Below are 19657 nucleotides of genomic sequence, written 5' to 3'. Positions count from 1 at the left end.
TTTCTCAGCAGACACGACCTCCACCCGGGAGAGTGGGGACTTCATCCAGAAGTCTTCCAAATGGTTGTACGCCGGTGGGAAAGGCCACAGGTGGACATGATGGCGTCCCGCCTCAACAAAAAGCTAAAAAGATATTGCGCCAGGTCAAGGGACCCTCAGGCGATAGCTGTGGACGCTCTGGTAACACCGTGGGTGTACCAGTCGGTGTATGTGTTCCCTCCTCTGCCTCTCATACCCAAGGTACTGAGAATAATAAGAAGGAGAGGAGTAAGAACTATACTCATTGTTCCGGATTGGCCAAGAAGAGCTTGGTACCCAGAACTTCAAGAAATGATCTCAGAGGACCCATGGCCTCTGCCGCTCAGACAGGACCTGCTGCAGCAGGGGCCCTGTCTGTTCCAAGACTTACCGCGGCTGCGTTGGACGGCATGGCGGTTGAACGCCGGATCCTGAAGGAAAAGGGCATTCTGGAGGAAGTTATCCCTACGCTAATTAAAGCTAGGAAAGACGTGACCGCAAACCATTATCACCGCATATGGCGGAAATATGTTGCGTGGTGTGAGGCCAGGAAGGCCCCAATAGAGGAATTTCAGCTAGGTCGATTTCTGCACTTCCTACAGTCAGGGGTGACTATGGGCCTAAAATTGGGTTCCATTAAGGTCCAGATTTCGGCTCTATCGATTTTCTTCCAAAAAGAACTGGCTTCACTACCTGAAGTTCAGACATTTGTTAAGGGAGTGCTGCATATTCAGCCCCCTTTTGTGCCCCCAGTGGCACCTTGGGATCTCAACGTGGTGTTGGATTTCCTAAAGTCGCATTGGTTTGAACCACTTAAAACCGTGGAACTAAAATATCTCACGTGGAAAGTGGTCATGCTGTTGACCTTGGCTTCGGCTAGGCGTGTGTCAGAATTGGCGGCTTTGTCTTGTAAAAGCCCTTATCTGATTTTCCATATGGATAGGGCGGAATTGAGGACTCGTCCCCAATTTCTCCCAAAGGTGGTTTCAGCGTTTCATTTGAACCAGCCTATTGTGGTGCCTGCGGCTACTCGTGACTTGGAGGACTCCAAGTTGCTGGACGTAGTCCGGGCCCTAAAAATCTATGTTTCCAGGACAGCTGGAGTCAGAAAGACTGACTCGCTATTTATCCTGCATGCGCCCAACAAGTTGGGTGCGCCTGCTTCAAAGCAGACTATTGCTCGCTGGATCTGTAGGATTCAACTTGCACATTCTGCGGCTGGACTGCCGCATCCTAAATCTGTGAAAGCCCATTCCACGAGGAAGGTGGGCTCTTCTTGGGCGGCTGCCCGAGGGGTCTCGGCTTTACAACTTTGCCGAGCAGCTACTTGGTCGGGGTCAAACACATTTGCTAAATTCTACAAGTTTGATACCCTGGCTGAGGAGGACCTAGCGTTCGCTCATTCGGTGCTGCAGAGTCATCCGCACTCTCCCGCCCGTTTGGGAGCTTTGGTATAATCCCCATGGTCCTTACGGAGTTCCCAGCATCCACTAGGACATCAGAGAAAATAAGATTTTACTCACCGGTAAATCTATTTCTCGTAGTCCGTAGTGGATGCTGGGCGCCCGTCCCAAGTGCGGATTGTCTGCAATACTTGTATATAGTTATTGTTTAACTAAAGGGTTATTGTTGAGCCATCTGTTGAGAGGCTCAGTTCTATTTCATACTGTTAACTGGGTATAGTATCACGAGTTATACGGTGTGATTGCTGTGGCTGGTATGAGTCTTACCCGGGATTCAAAATACTTCCTTATTGTGTCCGCTCTTCCGGGCACAGTATCCTAACTGAGGTCTGGAGGAGGGTCATAGAGGGAGGAGCCAGTGCACACCAGGTAGTCCTAAAGCTTTCTTTAGTTGTGCCCAGTATCCTGCGGAGCCGCTATTCCCCATGGTCCTTACGGAGTTCCCAGCATCCACTACGGACTACGAGAAATAGATTTACCGGTGAGTAAAATCTTATTTTCGTTTTACAAATTAGTGACAACTAACACAATACAGGGTAATCCAAAAGTCGCAGAACACCCTTTTGTTTCAAAAACTGCAGGAAATGGGAAAACTGAATACTCCAGTAAGGTATGGGTTAGGTGGGCTATCTTTTAGGGTATGTACCAAACATGGGCGCCATCTTGAAATCAGCCATCTTGAATCTAAGTCAGTTTTTTCAAATGGAAAGGAGGTCATGTAACCATTATCTTACAAACCATTTCCGGCGAACCGAACAGGACCCGCTTGGCCGCAAGGAGCCTGCACATGTCCTGCCTCCGCCGGTTCCAAACGCAGCATCCTACGGTTGAGCCGGACGTTGGGATTCCAATGTGAACACATACATTTCAGTGATCCTGTTCTGTGGGAGATAGAAACACTACTAGCTGCTATTTGCGCACTAAGTATTTTTATAATTTTTGTATGGCGCTCCACCACCTGTCTGGCGGCTATAAGCGTGGCAATTTAATCAGATTGTGGCCCTGGTGTAGGTGTCCTATAAGGAGTCATGAGCCAGAGGGTGCAAGGATATCCACTATCTCTTGTAAAAAATAAGCAAACATAGCAAGCTCAATATGTACATAAACACAGACTCATTTACACATGATGTCAGAAACACTCACCCAAAATCCACGCGTCGCAACCTTCCATCATTGTTAATTTGTGCCATATCCCTGACTGCCAAATCACGTAAGAATCATGGGCACTTCCTGGGTACCGTGCATTCGGGGGAAAGGATCTGAAGGGTTGGGCCACAAACCTCCATCACTTTCAAAGAATGGAACATTTTTCTATTCCTAAATATTATTTCATTATGTGATGGAGCCACAAATAGAATGTGTGTGCCATCCACTACCCCTATAATGTGTGGGAAGTCAGCAATTGCATGGAATTACCGCTTGGCCACAGCTAGGGACTCCGCATCCAATGTCATTGATATGAATTGCTTTGTTTTTTGGGGGGGGAAAAAGCAGCTATTTTGCGCCTCAGGATCCTAGAAATTGAGGCTCAGGAGACGCCTCCAAAGACTCTGACAATGTGTTGGAAGGATCCTGATGTGCAAAAGTGTAACACAGATAAGAACTGTGTCAGTGGAGGAATTGGTGTAGGATTGCTTGTTTGACTTTCTGCTATATTGGTACTGTTCTGCCTGAGATGGGGTACCGGGCACTGTGACCTCTTCCTCTGCACACCCAGGTGATTGTTGATGTGCTTGCAGAACTGATGCTCCACCCTTTGTTATTCTAACATTTTTCTGACTTTATGAATTATACTATATTATTGTCTAACACATTTAAATTTACTTTAGTTTCTCTCAAAATAAAAGGTAACAAACAATAAAATAAAAAAATCTTCCTGTGTAGTGTTCCTTCTCCTGTTTCTGTAGCATAAGTGCTGTGCATTATGCAAACACTGGCTGTATGCAGGTGTTGCTGCAACATGAGTTTCACATTAAAAGGAATAGTATTTTACACATGGCATGTTGGTGCAATACCTGCATACAGCAAGTGTTTTTTAAATGCACAAGGCTGTTTAAGATACAGCTCAATTTAATGTAAAAACACAAACAGGGTTGATTAAATGAGTAATTATGTTGTAACACTGTAATGTTCAAATTGTTGCTAATAGACACACGTGTATAATCTGTTAATAACAGTAGGAATTGAGAAAAAAAAAATCAAGATTGAATGTTGCAAATATCCAGAGAACTACAGGCTACAAACCAGTCCACACAGATCTAAGGTGTAATGAGGTTTTCAGGTAATTAGCTATGATTCAGCTGTGTGTGATTTTGTGATTGTGCTATTATCTACAGAAACATTGATGGTAGAGCACCTGTGTTGGGCGATCACGTGCTGTGCGCAGCCCTATACTTACTCAGCACCTGCAATCGGTTTGTGTGCAGTAACAGGGCATTTATTTGCAGACATGCAAAAACTCCACCTGCAGGCCAGGCGTCACACACCTACTTCACGCCCCTTTTCACAGGGCTGCGGAGCACCGCACTTGGCACGCTTCTTTCCTATTGCCTGTGTGCAGTTTAATCGGATATCTGCAAAAGTTTCGTACATCGCGCTCTGGCACATGCGCATGAGCAGTAGGCTAAAAATTGCCACTTGTGCGTTTATTTGCAGGAGCGATCAGGTCTGAATTAGGCCCTTTTTTCCTAGGATGTGGTTACACATTTTCTTTCACCCTCTTTTCCTTTTTCTTGTTTTGTTCCTTCTTGTCTTGCCTTCCCTTCCTTCACCTCCTCAATCATCGATTCTGGATTAAGGATGTTTGATATTTGGCCTTTTGGGCCTTTTGCCTGGGTTCATATAATGGTTCAAAAAGGTGGAATTGGCTTTTTATGTTTATTGAATTTGTTTACAATATTCTGTTTCATGTTCTCAGACCGCACATTTGTCACTTCTATAGCGTCCCTACTTGCTGGGATATGGGGGGCTATTTTGCTTACATATCAGCTGTTGCATTTTATTGCTAAATTGCTTATCCTCCGTCCCTACACCTGTTATATGTAAGGACTGTATTACATTTTATACATGGTAGGTCTGAACACCCCGCTTACAGCATTTAAAGATGGCAAAACTGGATGTAGCCGTGCTGCAGGAGACTCATTGGAGGCAGGGAGATCCTAATACGTTCAGGGATACATGGTTCTCTGATTACTTGTCAGCTTCTTTCACCTCCAAACAAAGGGGTAAATTTACTAAGGTCCCGATTTTGACCGAGATGCCGTTTTTTCATCAAAGTGTCATCTCGGTAATTTACTAAACTCAAATCACGGCAGAGATGAGGGCATTCGTATTGTTTTGGAAGTAGTTGTAAAAAATTACGAATGAATACACCATCGGTCAAAATACGCCTGTTTAGATATGAATCTCGGTCATTTACTAACCATTCGTAATTGTAATGTCTGCCGTGAAAATGCATTTGCGGCCGTGAAAAATTACAAATCGTAAAAAAGTCCTAAAGAAAAACACACCTGCTTTTGAAAAGCGTGTTTACATGTGTACTCAATTATCCATTACTCATACCTGAATGTTTGGCCCTATAAAAGTGTTCCAGGCACATTTTGAAATTCTCTCACTCTGAAATGGCGGCTGTGGTGTGTGCCAATGACTTTCTGTTTGCTGTGGGATACCTTAGACTGCTCCATGAGGCTTCCAGAAATCAGGGCCAGGTAAGTGAACATGGTCAGCAGGTTGTACAAGTGCCGCGGAGGCTGCGCCAGCCACGTTTTTTTCGGGGTCGTTTAAACTTAAACGCATTGTCCGATGATAGGGTCATACAGATGTTCCGCCTAAATAGAACCAACATTTTCCGCCTGTATGACCTTGTCAAACTGGGACTAGACCCTGAGACAGCACGCTCTCGCTCTGTCTCAGGCCTGCACAAACTCCTGGCTGTGTTACACTTTATGGCTACTGGGAGCTTCCAGGCTGTGGCAGGCGACGTTATTGGTATCTCACAGCCAACCTTTTAAAAATATTTGAATCAGGTGAGTCAAAAAATACATAGCCGGTTATGTCTAAGTGTTGCTTCTGTAAGCTCTTACAACACAGTATTGTATAGAATACATAACATGACACTCACCTTAGATTGTTTAATGTCCACTCAGGTTTTGGATGTCTTGGATCCACATATTAATGCCTCAATCTGCTTCCCTACCCAGGAGTCGGAGTGGCGTGCTGTCAGGGTAGCTTTCTATGAGCTTGCTCGCATGCCCAATGTGCTTGGGGCCATAGATTGCACACACGTTCAGCTGAGATCACCTAGGGGCCGTCAATATATATATACTAATAGACATATGGCCCAATCCACTAATGTCCAGGTGGTCTGTGATGCAAAACTAAAAATTATGAGTGTTGTTGCAGGTTACCCTGGTGGCTGCCATGACTCCTTCATCCTCAGTCAGTCATCGCTCTTTGATAAATTTGAGGACGGACAAATGCCTGATGGCTGGCTGCTGGGTATGTTTCAAATGTGTTGTGTGTATGTCTTTTAACAACAAACTCCATTTTTGACTAGGGTAATTAATAATCTTACACATGTACTAATGTTGACTATATCTGTTTTTCAGGTGATGGTGGTTACGGCTGCTACTCTTGGCTCCTTACTCCATTGTCCCAACCTGATTCTCCTGCTGAACACAGTTACAATCATGCACATAAGGCTACGCGGAATGTGATAGAAAGATGTTTTGGTCTGCTGAAATCACGGTTTCGGTGTCTGGATAAATCTGCAGGCCTTTTGTTGTATAGTCCCTCAAAGGTGACTAGGATTGTGTTCTGCTGCTGTTTTCTCCATAATCTGTGTTTAAGTCAACATCTGGCACATGATGAGGGAGAAAGCAGTCAGCAAGCAGAGGAGTTAGAAACATCTGGTGACAGTGTGAGTACATATGTAGGGAGGCAGGTAAGGCAAGAAGTGATTCAGCTGTATTTTTCGGGTAAGTTTTTGTTGGATGTAATTATCCTTGACTAAACACTTTGCAATACAAACAATTGTGTGTTTTGTTACTTACTGTTTGTTGTTTATAGTGGTGTGTACATTGTAGTTAGTTTGTTATGAATACATTGTCATTCATTACCCCTGAAAACACATACATACATACATAGCAGCTTCTACAATGTTTGACACGGACACAGGAAGTTGTGTGTTTTCAAAAAATATTTTTTTATTGAGTTACACAAATGTTTGGTTTGTATTATTTTTTGCGCTTGTGTGTGCTGGGTGCTGTGCTTTGTGCTGGCTCACTGGCACGTGCTTGGGAGGATCGCCGAACAGGGGAGGTTACTGGCGTTTGGCTAGGGGTCGTGGTTCCAGAGCTGGAGGTCACTTGTTGTGCTGCCATCAATGATATGTTGTTGCTTAAATTATTTATGCTGGCATTCAGTTGTGTGTTGGTTGCAGTGTGGCTGGCTACAATCCGGGATAATGATTCATTCACAACCTGGTTGTGTTGTATAAGTTGTATGAGTGTTTGGTGCTGGCGCTGTTGCTCATCAATGATGCGCGTCAAATGAGCCAGCATTTGGTTGTTGTCTGCCCGTATTTGCTCCATAGATGTTGCGATTCGGCCTACTTGGACAATCAGTCTGCCCGAGTTGCGACTAATGCGCGGTAGATGATGGGGCAGACTGGCAAGGTGTTAGGTATGTGCGGTCAGGCTGGCATTGCTTTGGGTCTGTTGGCTTGTCCAACTGGACCAAAAGTCATCTGGAATTTGTGGCTGGGGTGGAGCTTGGACCAGTTGTGGACTCATGGAGGCTTGGGGGATATCCTGCGGCTGTATTGGCTGGCTCGGGTCAACAGGTGTTAGTTGCAGTGTGTATGTTGCCTGTTGGTCTTGTCCCTGCTGGTCCACGTCGGGCATCAAGCTTGGCTCTGTATGGGGTGGCCAACATGCACTGTTTACTTTACAAATAATATATTTGCTAGTTCTAAACATTTCTACATTCATAATACTCCATTATTTTTGTATTTTGAGTTGTGTTTTTAAACTTAAAATTTATTTGGTTTACAAACACATATATACCATCACAGGCGTGCACATAGACTGACTTGCGGAATCCTCACCTAACTACCTCCCCTCCACAGCATTACAGTGTTCTGTCACCTCCCCTGTCCAGGATATAGACTGCTTACCTGGATAGTCCAGAGGAGCGGAGCAAGTAAGCAGTCTACATACAGGACAGGGGAGGTGTGTGAACACTATAATGGTGTGGAGGGGGTGGTGGTGGATTTAGTTCGGTCAGTAATGTGGTGTTATTTTTATGTGCACGTGTGTGGCCTAAATTTTTAAAAATGTGTGTTCAATTTTAAATGTGATGTTGGCCATAGCAACCACTAAGACATTGAAAAATTCAGCATTTGCACCTTTAAAAATTTAAGACGTACAATCACATTGGTTGTTATGGCAAACATGTAATCTCAACTACAACTCACATCATAGTAACTGTACTGTGTAGATTATTTGCTATGTGTTTAGTGTATGTTTTGACTCACCAGATAACTGAGGTGATCGGGGCTCATCACTCTGTGGACTAGCCAATAGTGCCTGTGGTGGCTGGGGTGAGACTGCAGAAATGCGCCGCCTGGGTGGGGAAGTTGGAGCCGCAGATTCAGAGACAAGACGCCGTGTCTTACTTGGCCTCCTGGGTAAGTGACCCGAGCCCTGTGATGGGCGCCTTAGAGGAGGGCGGCTTACAGAAGCTGAACCTATGAGAATATATAAACATTAATATTTTGTACTTCTATGTGTTTGCAGAATATGTGACTACAGTGAATTCTTACCTGCAATCCCAGCATCATCCTGAGTTGTCTGTGGCCTGTCTGGCCGGCTGGTCTGTCGGACTGTTGAAAAAGTTGAAAAAACATTATGACCATACTATGTAAAAAATTGCTAACTGCAAAGCCTTAGTGTACTGTAACCATCTTGTACGTATTGTAAAGTAAACTAATTTCTGCTTAAGATCTTCGTGATTCCTTAATTTGTTATGTATATAAAAATGTACATGGTGTTGCACAAAATAAATCTGTAACATTGATGAATTATGTGTCAGATATTGCAGAGATTGATTACTTGCAACTTGAACCAAACTGAAAATTAAAAGTTTGTTTAAAAATTAATAAAAAAAACACACACATCATAACAAGCTGCTATTAGATACAACAGCTATGTCCAAGCAATATCTCATATTAATTATTGGAACTACACATACCAGCATGCACTGCACCTGATTTTGCATTACAAATTTAAAAATCTACAGCCAAGGCATGATGGGAAATGCAGTTTCAAAACACAAAAACAGCTTAAGGGTGCACAGGCCTGCAATACATGACCAACAATGTATGCATACTTTTAAAAATTAATTTTTCCAGCATTATCATTTTTCACACTTTAAAATATAATTTATAATTATCAAACTCACCATCCTGCGTGGGTCGGTCCGAATCCCGGACATGAGTTGCAGACACCACTTCTGCTGGAATCAGTGCCCGCACAGGCTCCTCCCACTCACGATAGGTTGCCCGGAAAGGGGGTCCACCCCCGGTTTTGCGGGCTGATTTAGCCTCTTTGGCCATCTTGGCCTTGACACGGCGCTTTATGTCATAGAACCTCTTGCGACACGTGTCCTCAGTCCGCCTCACCACACCCTCACTATTTACGGCAACTATTACTTTCCCCCACAGGACAGACTTCCTGCGGGAGGACACCTTGGCAGCATCCTGCCCAAACAATTGCCGATGGTGCTTCATGAGCTCACGCACCAACGCCATGTTTTCAGCATAGCTGAACTTAATATTCCTGCCAGTCTTGGTAGTGGTGCGTGGCTGTGGAGCCACAGCACCATCACTCTCACTGGAGAATGCAGCAACAGGCACCCCCTCCTCCTCCTCCTCACTAACCTCCTCCCTCTCACTAACCCCCTCCACCTCACTCACCTCCTCCACCTCACTAACAGCCTCCACCTCACTAACCGCCTCCCTCTCACTAACTTCCTCCACCACACTGACCTCTGAGTCAGACATGAGGACAAACGACACAAAACACAGAAAAATAAATACAGAAAACACACTCCTCCACTACTACTACTACACACCACACAGCCAACACACACGCTCACTCACTCACAAACAATGACAAAAGACTATTAAAAAAAACAAGGACAAAAAAGTTTACAAACTGTGAAAAAACAATACAACAAATATGACAAGACTACTTACACACACAGTACAGCACTCAACAATCACAAAACTCCTCAGCAAATCCACCAAAAACTCCACCAAACTCACCAACTCCAAATACACCTTCCTCTCTCCTCTCCACTAGCTAAACCCACGAGGTGCGGTGTGTTTGGGGTGGTTTTATAGTAATGTGCACAGACACTCCTCCATCACGAATACAACCAATCACGGACGCGTGACAAAAACGAAACTTAGGACTAAAAACGTGGCCGCGAAATCAAAAACACTGCCGTAACAGACATGTGACGCAGTCGTAAAATAAACTAAAAACACGGCCGCAAAACAACCAAATCGGCCGCATTCTACACCAGAAAACCACGAATGACATCGACATCGGACAAAACAAAAAATATGAATACGACAGCTTAGTAAATTCGTCGTAACAAATTCAAAAAGTTGCAGTTTTACACTTTCGATGTCATTCGTGATTATTCACCCACCAAATCGGGAGAATTACGAATGTTAGTAAATTTACCCCAAAGAGAGGTAGTTCTCCACAAATCCTTACACTATTCCATCATAGACAAGTTGTGTATTCCAGAAGGTCATTATTGTAAAGCTTCAACTAGAAGGAATGTTGTTCACTGTAGCAACTATATATGCTCTCATGGGATCTGACAATTTTTTTTTCTTCACCAACATGTTTGTTCTTCTACAAGATTGGGCTGAGGGGGATATTATATTGGACGAAGATTTCAGTGGAATCAGGTGTGGAATGGTGTAGCAGCACACCAGCAGCCTTATTTCCGTTTTCTTATTTCCTCCTTACAACTTTCAGACCCTTAGAGGTTTCAGCACCCAGTGAAATGAGAATATTTGTTTTACTCACATACCCATCACACCTCTTCTAGGATAGATCATTGCCGTAATTCTACATGTCTGCTTTCTAGAGTTTGTCAATCTAAAATTGAAAACATAGTCATCTGGGATCATGCCCCGACATGGTTTACATTGTCTCTCATCACCACTAAATCCTCTTCGTTTAATTGGAGATTTCCCTTTTTTTTGTTTGACTCACCAGATTTGAAACTACATTTGGAACAGTATTTTCTAAATTATGTAGGTGATAACATTCAACTAATTGATGACATTAACTTATTCTGGACAGCATCGAAGTCGGTGTTACGAGGTTATATTATATATTATGTTACTGCGAAACGTAAAAAGCTCACTCATAGGCTGCAGGACTTCACTGTATCACTCTCACAATCCTATGCAGACCTGTTGTACTCAGATTCCCCACATTTGTCAGACTTACTTGGATAGTATGATACCTTATGTACTGAAAAGGCTCAATATCCATTAGATTATCAAAAACATTACTATTACAGATGGGGTAATAAGGTGGGTAAACTGTTGATAAATGTGGTTAAAAGTCAACGCCCCCCCTGTAAATATTTTAAAACTTGTCTCCCATAATTGTGTTAATATCTACTACTGATATAGCTTCTTCTTTTCCAGATTACTATAAAACCTTATATACAGCTCCGCTGGATAACCCAACTTTGGGCATGTATTTCCTTCGGCTGGCTGGTTCCCCTGTATTAACGGAAGTGGACCGTGATTTCTTGACTGAACCGGTCACTGAACAGGAGATCATGTCCACTATTTGGCGCCTAGCTACTGGTAAGACGCCGGGCCAGGCTTAGTGCGGAATACTACAAACTGTTATCCCTACATTTAGCTTCTCATTCAACCACTTAACTGACGATTTTCCCTTTAAAAATGTTCACAAAATTGTTTTTTAAAAATGTTTCATTTAATATAGTTTAAAAAGTAATTTTTTAAACATTTAAATATTACGTTATGCACATCTGCAGAACGGATCTCCTGGTCAAGAACTGAGGGACACAGTGGGGTGGCGTGGTTGCATATGTTCTGACCATGCCAGTTAAGGGCTTATTTAATTCTATTTTATCTGATAATGCCATACCACCTGTGTTTAATCAGGCAAGGATTATACTAAACCCCACCATAGCTCAGTCGTACTGTACCTTCCTATTTCCATGCCCAATTATGACTTTTAACCCCCATAATGGTGCAAAGATTGCAATGTTTATTTCCCAAATTATTACATCCTTCACAAACCGGCTTTGTGAAAGGAAGATCGTCAGTGCACAAAATTAGACAAGTAATAGTAGCTTTGATCCATAAACTCTCCATGGCCCAAGCACTCACACTCCATGCACACCAACTTATCTAATAAATAAATACACAGACAACTGTAGCTGCGGTGAAATGGGTCAGCTTTTTATTGAAAGGGTTTAAACTAACTATTTTAATTTAAAACTAACTAAAATATGGTGGCAAGATAAGAACGGCCTAGCGTAAGCCAAACTATTAACAATAACTGTATGAAACTAGGGCCAACTGCCCGACAGGCAAGGACGAGCCAACTGCCCCATTCCTTGCCCGTCTGACTCGCCAAGGCAGGACCCACTGCCCAAGCCTTGCGGGGCCCACATCAGCATCGACTTAAGGCAGCAGTTCAGCCATGTTGAAGGAGAAAGGAGGGCCCACCTAGTCCGGTGGTGCCCTCTGGTCTGCCCTTGATTGACCACACCCATACTCCTCCCTAACTGAACTGCCCCCAAGGGAAAATTAACCTATGCCTAACGATAACAACACCTAAGCTGTTCTGAGACCGGCCAACTCGAAGGTTTGCCAACAACAAACCTGCGCTGTCACCATACTTCAAAAACCATACCTAACAACTATCCTTAAATCGACCTAAGACCCCGAAATATCTTTCACAACTCTAGCCGTACCCTCCTCCGATAGATGCACACCATCATCATGGAACAGGGTACGCTATCTATAGGAAATGGACAGGTGCGCAATCGCGCCACCCCCAGCAGCCGCCATGGTGCGGCCCACTACCGCGTTCACCCTTCTACATACCAGGTCTATGGCACCCGGTCTCTCAGTACCATGCCAGACCAAACACGGTATAATATCGGACCACCATATCTTGCAGAAAGGCCATTCTGCAACCAAGTCGACCAGCTGCTGCCTAATCTCGCATGTAAGGTCCAAAGACGACCAAGACGCAAGGTCATTGCCCCCAAGATGTATAATGAGGAACAACGGGTAGCCAAAACGCTGCTCCGCCTCGTCCAATTTCTGCTGGAAAGCCTCCCAGCACATGCCTCTTCATCCTATCCGACGTATAAAACCAACTTCTGGGTATCTAGCGCCATCCGCCAACAAACGATGACCGAGGAGACCAAGAAACAAACGAGTGACCTAACATCCAAATAAATTGCTCGTCAATACGTGTGCCTGTAGAAGAATATAAAAACGTCATTAATAACCAGCTACTCATATAGAACTTGAATGGAAAGAGCCAAATAAGCAACACCTAAGCAAACAATAACCTTGGGGGGGGGGGGGGGGGGGGGGGGGGGGCAAAATGGGCAACACTCCTAAACCTTACCAACGAAGGGACAGGGGTTTAGTGGGCACGGGTCTCCTAACTTGACTTGAGGCAAAAAACGCAAACATCCATCAGCCAGTAGAAACCGTAAGTAAAACTAACGGTTAAACAAAAAATTCCTCAAGACCCCCACCTAGTGGCGGCTACTCCTCAAGTTAGGGTGCACTGACCAGGTCAACGTCTGACGTATATCCGAAATATTCCAGACCTCCACCTGCCCAGGGTCCGGATATCGTCTATGGACCACCCTGGCGTGGCAGCAGCCGTAGCGGCACCGATACGGAAGGAATGAGTACCATAGACACCCGGTGAAAGACCCAGGTGGAAGATGCAGCGCTTCAAGACCCACCCAAATTGATAACGGGTTAACGGAGTACCGTCAGCATGAATAAGCCATGACCCGGTAATTAACGGATGCAATTGCTCATAAGCTACTGCCAAGGCCACGGGACAAATCCTACTTTCTGAGCAGAGACCCATGGAGACCCAATGTCCTCTACCAACCTGATCCGTCTTGGACCGCTGTACCCGACACCACAAAGTATTTGTTTGGAGCACCACATGAGACGTCGTCAATGGGGGAAGAGGCAACCAACTCCCCCACCCTGAACACCCCATGGAATGCCTCGGCAAAGGCCAATTTGAATTATGCCGCTTCAAACCGTGAAGCGCAAATTAACGGCGAAGCTCGAAGTAGCCGACTAAGCAGAGGCCCGTCTATAGGCAATCACGTGTCCGGAGGAGTAGGCGCGGAACATGCCCAACCTTTAAGGACCCGCGATAATAAAAAGGATTTGCTAACATCCTGCTCCCCCCGTAAACGGAGGAAATAGGATATTCCTGCCAGTAGCTTGACGACTGCGCTCTGGATCTTCCTGACGAATATAACTCTCAAACGAAGGCCAAAATTAAGGAAAGAGGACTCTTAACTACAGCGCCCCTGCTGATCAAAAATTGACTCCACTGCTCCCACGCGGACAGGTAAGCCGCATAAGTTGCTGGGGCAAGCGAACGGTGGGCTAGTCCCTCCATGTCGGATGGATAATCTGCCATACATAAGGGGGTCAAGAGTCACCACAGGAGTTAGCATCAGGCGCTAGCCGTCTAAAGCGTGGCCAGTCAAAACGCGACAGCGCATCCGCTATACAGTTATCCACACCTGGGACATGTTGCACTCTTAAGCGTAATATTGCTCTCCAGGCAACGCAATACTATCTGCACCAGTACACGTATAACTGGAAGAGACGTAGAGCGCTGTCTATTAATGGCCTATACCATGCCCAGGCTGTCGCACCAGTACACCACCTGCCTGTTCTCCAGCTCTGGGGACCATAGCCCGAGAGCAACCATTATAGGAAAAATCTCGAGCAACAACATTTACCGTCAGCCCCTGCTTCACCCATTCCGTCGGCCAGGGAGCTGCACATCAGGCACCGTGAAAAATCGCTCCAAACCCAGGGAAGCCGGCCGCATCTGTGAAGAGCTGGAGAACAGGGCAGCCTTTTGTCCTGATATTCCACTCCCGAGCCTTTTGCAAATGAGACCTACTACTTTTCCCTTTGCAGTCGCTGAAAATATATTATTGACCATCACATGTGCTGCATGGCGTTTGTCGCGCTCCAGAATGGGTGTCTTGGATCATAATACAATTTTTCTCCCTTTGTGTCCTAATTCAGGTTTTGGTACATCCACTATCTCTGACCCGAATTTGTTACGACTCTGGAGTCCACAAAGTCTTTGTTTAGTCTTGCAAATTCTGGATTAGCAAACACTCAAAATGTATACCTACAATAAAATACAGGAGACCCATCTGTGAATTCCTTTATGCATTATCAGATCTGTATATATGTAGTTAAATTACTTTCTAAACTCACTGAGAGTGACGGAACACATTTGGTAGATGGTGTGCTGCGCCGCTGCCCTGGAAGTAGTTGTCCTACCTCATTCCTATATACTCATTAAACTAAGACCTAGATAAATTACATACTGGAACACCCCTCTTAAAACCATTCTAACTGCCTTTACTCATCTTAATAAAACACTTATTTCAGCCTCTGACATGGAGATGCATTATAAATTATTGCATAAGGCATATTATACCCCTAAACTACGTTATCTGGTAGGTATGGCTTCAGATTCCAACTGCTTTAAATGTCGGCATGTGGAGTTGCCCAGAGGTTAACAAATTTTGGAGTGCTATTCAAACTTTTTGGGATATTTATACATCCTCCTCCCAACCTAAACTACCTGTGGGACACCGAATTTTGATTGCTAAAAATACGGCAGCAGGGAAGAAAACTATTTTATCCCGGTGGGTTTGATTAGTCACTTTAACTTGACATTGTTAATGCCCTGCATCGCTTACCTATTTCACATGGATTGGTTAACATGTCAACTAACAAAGAAAAATGGGCAGAAAGATTCTTTGCTACATGGTTACCATATATATGTATTCTATCGCCCAATATGAAGGATTCTCTTCGCCAAGCGATATCACTGACCTACTGGTACAATTTAGAAACGTTATCAATGGGTCGACCTCCGTTCTAATGCTAAATCTTACTCTGACAATTCTATTTATCTTACTGTATCTACAGGTGTAAATTATATCTATCAAAAGTTTGTATGTGTGGCTTTCACTCATTTTTTCTCCACATACCAAACTATAATTTTTGTACTTTTCTCCTTTAATATGTTTCTTATGTTTCTTTAATTCTACACATGTTCTTATGAGTATTTGATCAACTGTTTCTCTGTGCAGTTCTTCAATAAAATATTTTTAAAAAAATACAGAAATCTATTTTATAAGGTACCTACAGGGGCTGCACACTTGTTCAATGAGTTTCAGATCCAACATGCATTTGCTGAAGCGAATCTGACACGAGCTCTTGTATTTTGAATTGCTAAACCATTCTATCTGAATGGTCTGCATGTGAGAAATTAATTTTAGGCAAGTTCATTAAAGTAATGCAGGTCGCATTAGAATTGGATTATGCGAGTAACAAGTCGTGTGTGCAATTTATATCCTGATCCATCTCGCAATGAACTTGCATGTAATTGAATTCAACGTCAGTTGCCCTGCCCTCTTCCCCAATCACCAATTAACAAACACACCTTACACAGGGATGGCTCAAAGGGCGGGCTAGCAGGGTTATTGCCCAGGGTGCTGCTGCAGTCACCCGACCCAGCGCTGCCTGGTCTGACAGCGCCTGCCGCTCTACCGCCATTGCTGCCTGGTTTGACAGTGTCTGCTCCTATTGCTATACAAATGCAAATCCTGTCTGTGCTGTGCTCTTAGTATGGTGTGGGTTCAGCACAGATAAATGTATTGATAATAAATAGTATTGCCATAGAATTTGATTGCAACAGAAGGCACATTCCTTACAATGTCACATATGGCTAATTCACCAGCTCCATTACCATGTCGTCACATTTTTACTCTGGTCTCCACATGTATTTCTCTATCGTCCTAGTGGATGCTGGGGTTCCTGAAAGGACCATGGGGAATAGCGGCTCCGCAGGAGACAAGGCACGAAAAGTAAAGCTTTAGGATCAGGTGGTGTGCACTGGCTCCTCCCCCTATGACCCTCCTCCAAGCCTCAGTTAGATTTTTGTGCCCGGCCGAGAAGGGTGCAATCTAGGTGGCTCTCCTAAAGAGCTGCTTAGAAAAGTTTAGCTTAGGTTTTTTATTTTACAGTGAGTCCTGCTGGCAACAGGATCACTGCAACGAGGGACTTAGGGGAGAAGAAGTGAACTCACCTGCGTGCAGGATGGATTGGCTTCTTTGGCTACTGGACATTAGCTCCAGAGGGACGATCACAGGTACAGCCTGGATGGTCACCGGAGCCTCGCCGCCGGCCCCCTTGCAGATGCTGAAACAAGAAGAAGGTCCAGAATCGGCGGCATGAAGACTCCTCAGTCTTCTTAAGGTAGCGCACAGCACTTCAGCTGTGCGCCATTTCCTCTCAGCACACTTCACACGGCAGTCACTGAGGGTGCAGGGCGCTGGAAGGGGGGCGCCCTGGGAGGCAATGAAAACCTATTTTTGGCTAAAAATACCTCACATATAGCCTCCGGGGGCTATATGGAGATATTTAACCCCTGCCAGAATCCGTTACGAGCGGGAGACGAGGCCGCCGAAAAAGGGGCGGGGCCTATCTCCTCAGCACACAGCGCCATTTTCCCTCACAGAAAGGCTGGAGGGAAGGCTCCCAGGCTCTCCCCTGCACTGCACTACAGAAACAGGGTTAAAACAGAGAGGGGGGGCACTAATTTGGCGTTAGAAATATATAAAAAAGATGCTATAAGGGAAAACACTTATATAAGGTTGTCCCTATATAATTATAGCGTTTTTGGTGTGTGCTGGCAAACTCTCCCTCTGTCTCTCCAAAGGGCTAGTAGGTCCTGTCCTCTATCAGAGCATTCCCTGTGTGTGTGCTGTGTGTCGGTACGTGTGTGTCGACATGTATGAGGACGATGTTGGTGAGGAGGCGGAGCAATTGCCTGTAATGGTGATGTCACTCTCTAGGGAGTCGACACCGGAATGGATGGCTTATTTAGGGAATTACGTGATAATGTCAACACGCGGCAAGGTCGGTTGACGACATGAGACGGCCGACAAACAATTAGTACCGGTCCAGACGTCTCAAAAACACCGTCAGGGGTTTTAAAACGCCCATTTACTTTAGTCGGTCGACACAGACACAGACAGGGACACTGAATCCAGTGTCGACGGTGAATAAACAAACGTATTCCTTATTAGGGCCACACGTTAAGGGCAATGAAGGAGGTGTTACATATTTCTGATATTACAAGTACCACAAAAGAGGGTATTATGTGGGATGTGAAAAAACTACCGTAGTTTTTCCTGAATCAGATAAATTAAATGAAGTGTGTGATGATGCGTGGGTTCCCCCCGATAGAAAATATGGGCGGTATACCCTTTCCCGCCAGAAGTTAGGGCGCGTTGGGAAACACCCCTTAGGGTGGATAAGGCGCTCACACGCTTATCAGAACAAGTGGCGGTACCGTCTATAGATAGGGCCGTCCTCAAGGAGCCAGCTGACAGGAGGCTGGAAAATATCATAAAAAGTATATACACACATACTGGTGTTATACTGCGACCAGCGATCGCCTCAGCCTGGATGTGCAGAGCTGGGGTGGCTTGGTCGGATTCCCTGACTAAAAATATTGATACCCTTGACAGGGACAGTATTTTATTGACTAATAGAGCATTTAAAGGATGCATTTCTATATATGCGAGATGCACAGAGGGATATTTGCACTCTGGCATCAAGAGTAAGTGCGATGTCCATATCTGCCAGAAGATGTTTATGGACACGACAGTGGTCAGGTGATGCAGATTCCAAACGGCACAAAGGTGTATTGCCGTATAAAGGAAGAGGAGTTATTTGGGGTCGGTCCATCGGACCTGGTGGCCACGGCAACTGCTGGAAAATCCACCGTTTTTTACCCTAAGTCACATCTCTGCAGAAAAAGACACCGTCTTTTCAGCTTCAGTCCTTTCGTCCCTATAAGAGTCATATCTGCCCAGGGATAGAGGAAAGGGAAGAAGACTGCAGCAGGCAGCCCATTCCCAGGAACAGAAGCGTTCCACCGCTTCTGACAAGCTCTCAGCATGACGCTGAGACCGTACAGGACCCCTGGATCCTACAAGTAGTATCCCAGGGGTACAGATTGGAATGTCGAGACGTTTCCCCTGCGCAGGCTCCTGAAGTCTGCTTTACCAAGGTCTCCCTCCGACAAGGAGGCAGTATGGGAAAGAATTCACGAGCTGTATTCCCAGCAGGTGATAATTAAATTACCCCTCCTACAACAAGAAAAGGGGTATTATTCCACACTATATTGTGGTACTGAAGCCAGAAGGCTAGGTGAGACCTATTCTAAATCTAAAAAAATTTGAACACTTACAAAGGTTCAAATCAAGATGGAGTCACTCAGAGCAGTGATAACGAACCGGGAAGAAGGGGACTATATGGTGTCCCGAGACATCAGGGATGCTTACCTCCATGTCCCAAATTTGCCCTTATCACTAAGGGTACCTCAGGTTCGTGGTACAGAACTGTCACTATCAGTTTCAGACGCTGCCGTTTGGATTGTCCACGGCACCCCGGGTCTTTACCAAGGTAATGGCCGAAATGATGGTTCTTCTTCGAAGAAAAGGCGTCTTAATTATCCCTTACTTGGACGATCTCCTGATAAGGGCAAAGTCCAGGGAACAGTTGGAGGTCGGAGTAGCATGATCCCGACAACAAGTCTCCTGTGCTTAGGGATGATTCTGGACACAGTCCAGAAAAAGGTGTTTCTCCCGGAAGAGAAAGCCAGGGAGTTATCCGAGCTAGTCAGGAACCTCCTAAAATCAGTGTATCATTGCACAAGGGCCATGGTAAAAAAATGGTGACTTCCTTCGAAGCAATTCCAGTCGGCAGATTTCATGCAAGA

The sequence above is a fragment of the Pseudophryne corroboree genome, chromosome 3 (assembly GCF_028390025.1).
Source record: "Pseudophryne corroboree isolate aPseCor3 chromosome 3, aPseCor3.hap2, whole genome shotgun sequence".
Classification (NCBI taxonomy): Eukaryota; Metazoa; Chordata; class Amphibia; order Anura; family Myobatrachidae; genus Pseudophryne; species Pseudophryne corroboree.
The sequence above is the reverse complement of the archived record's forward strand: the minus strand, read 5'-3'. Positions refer to the sequence as shown.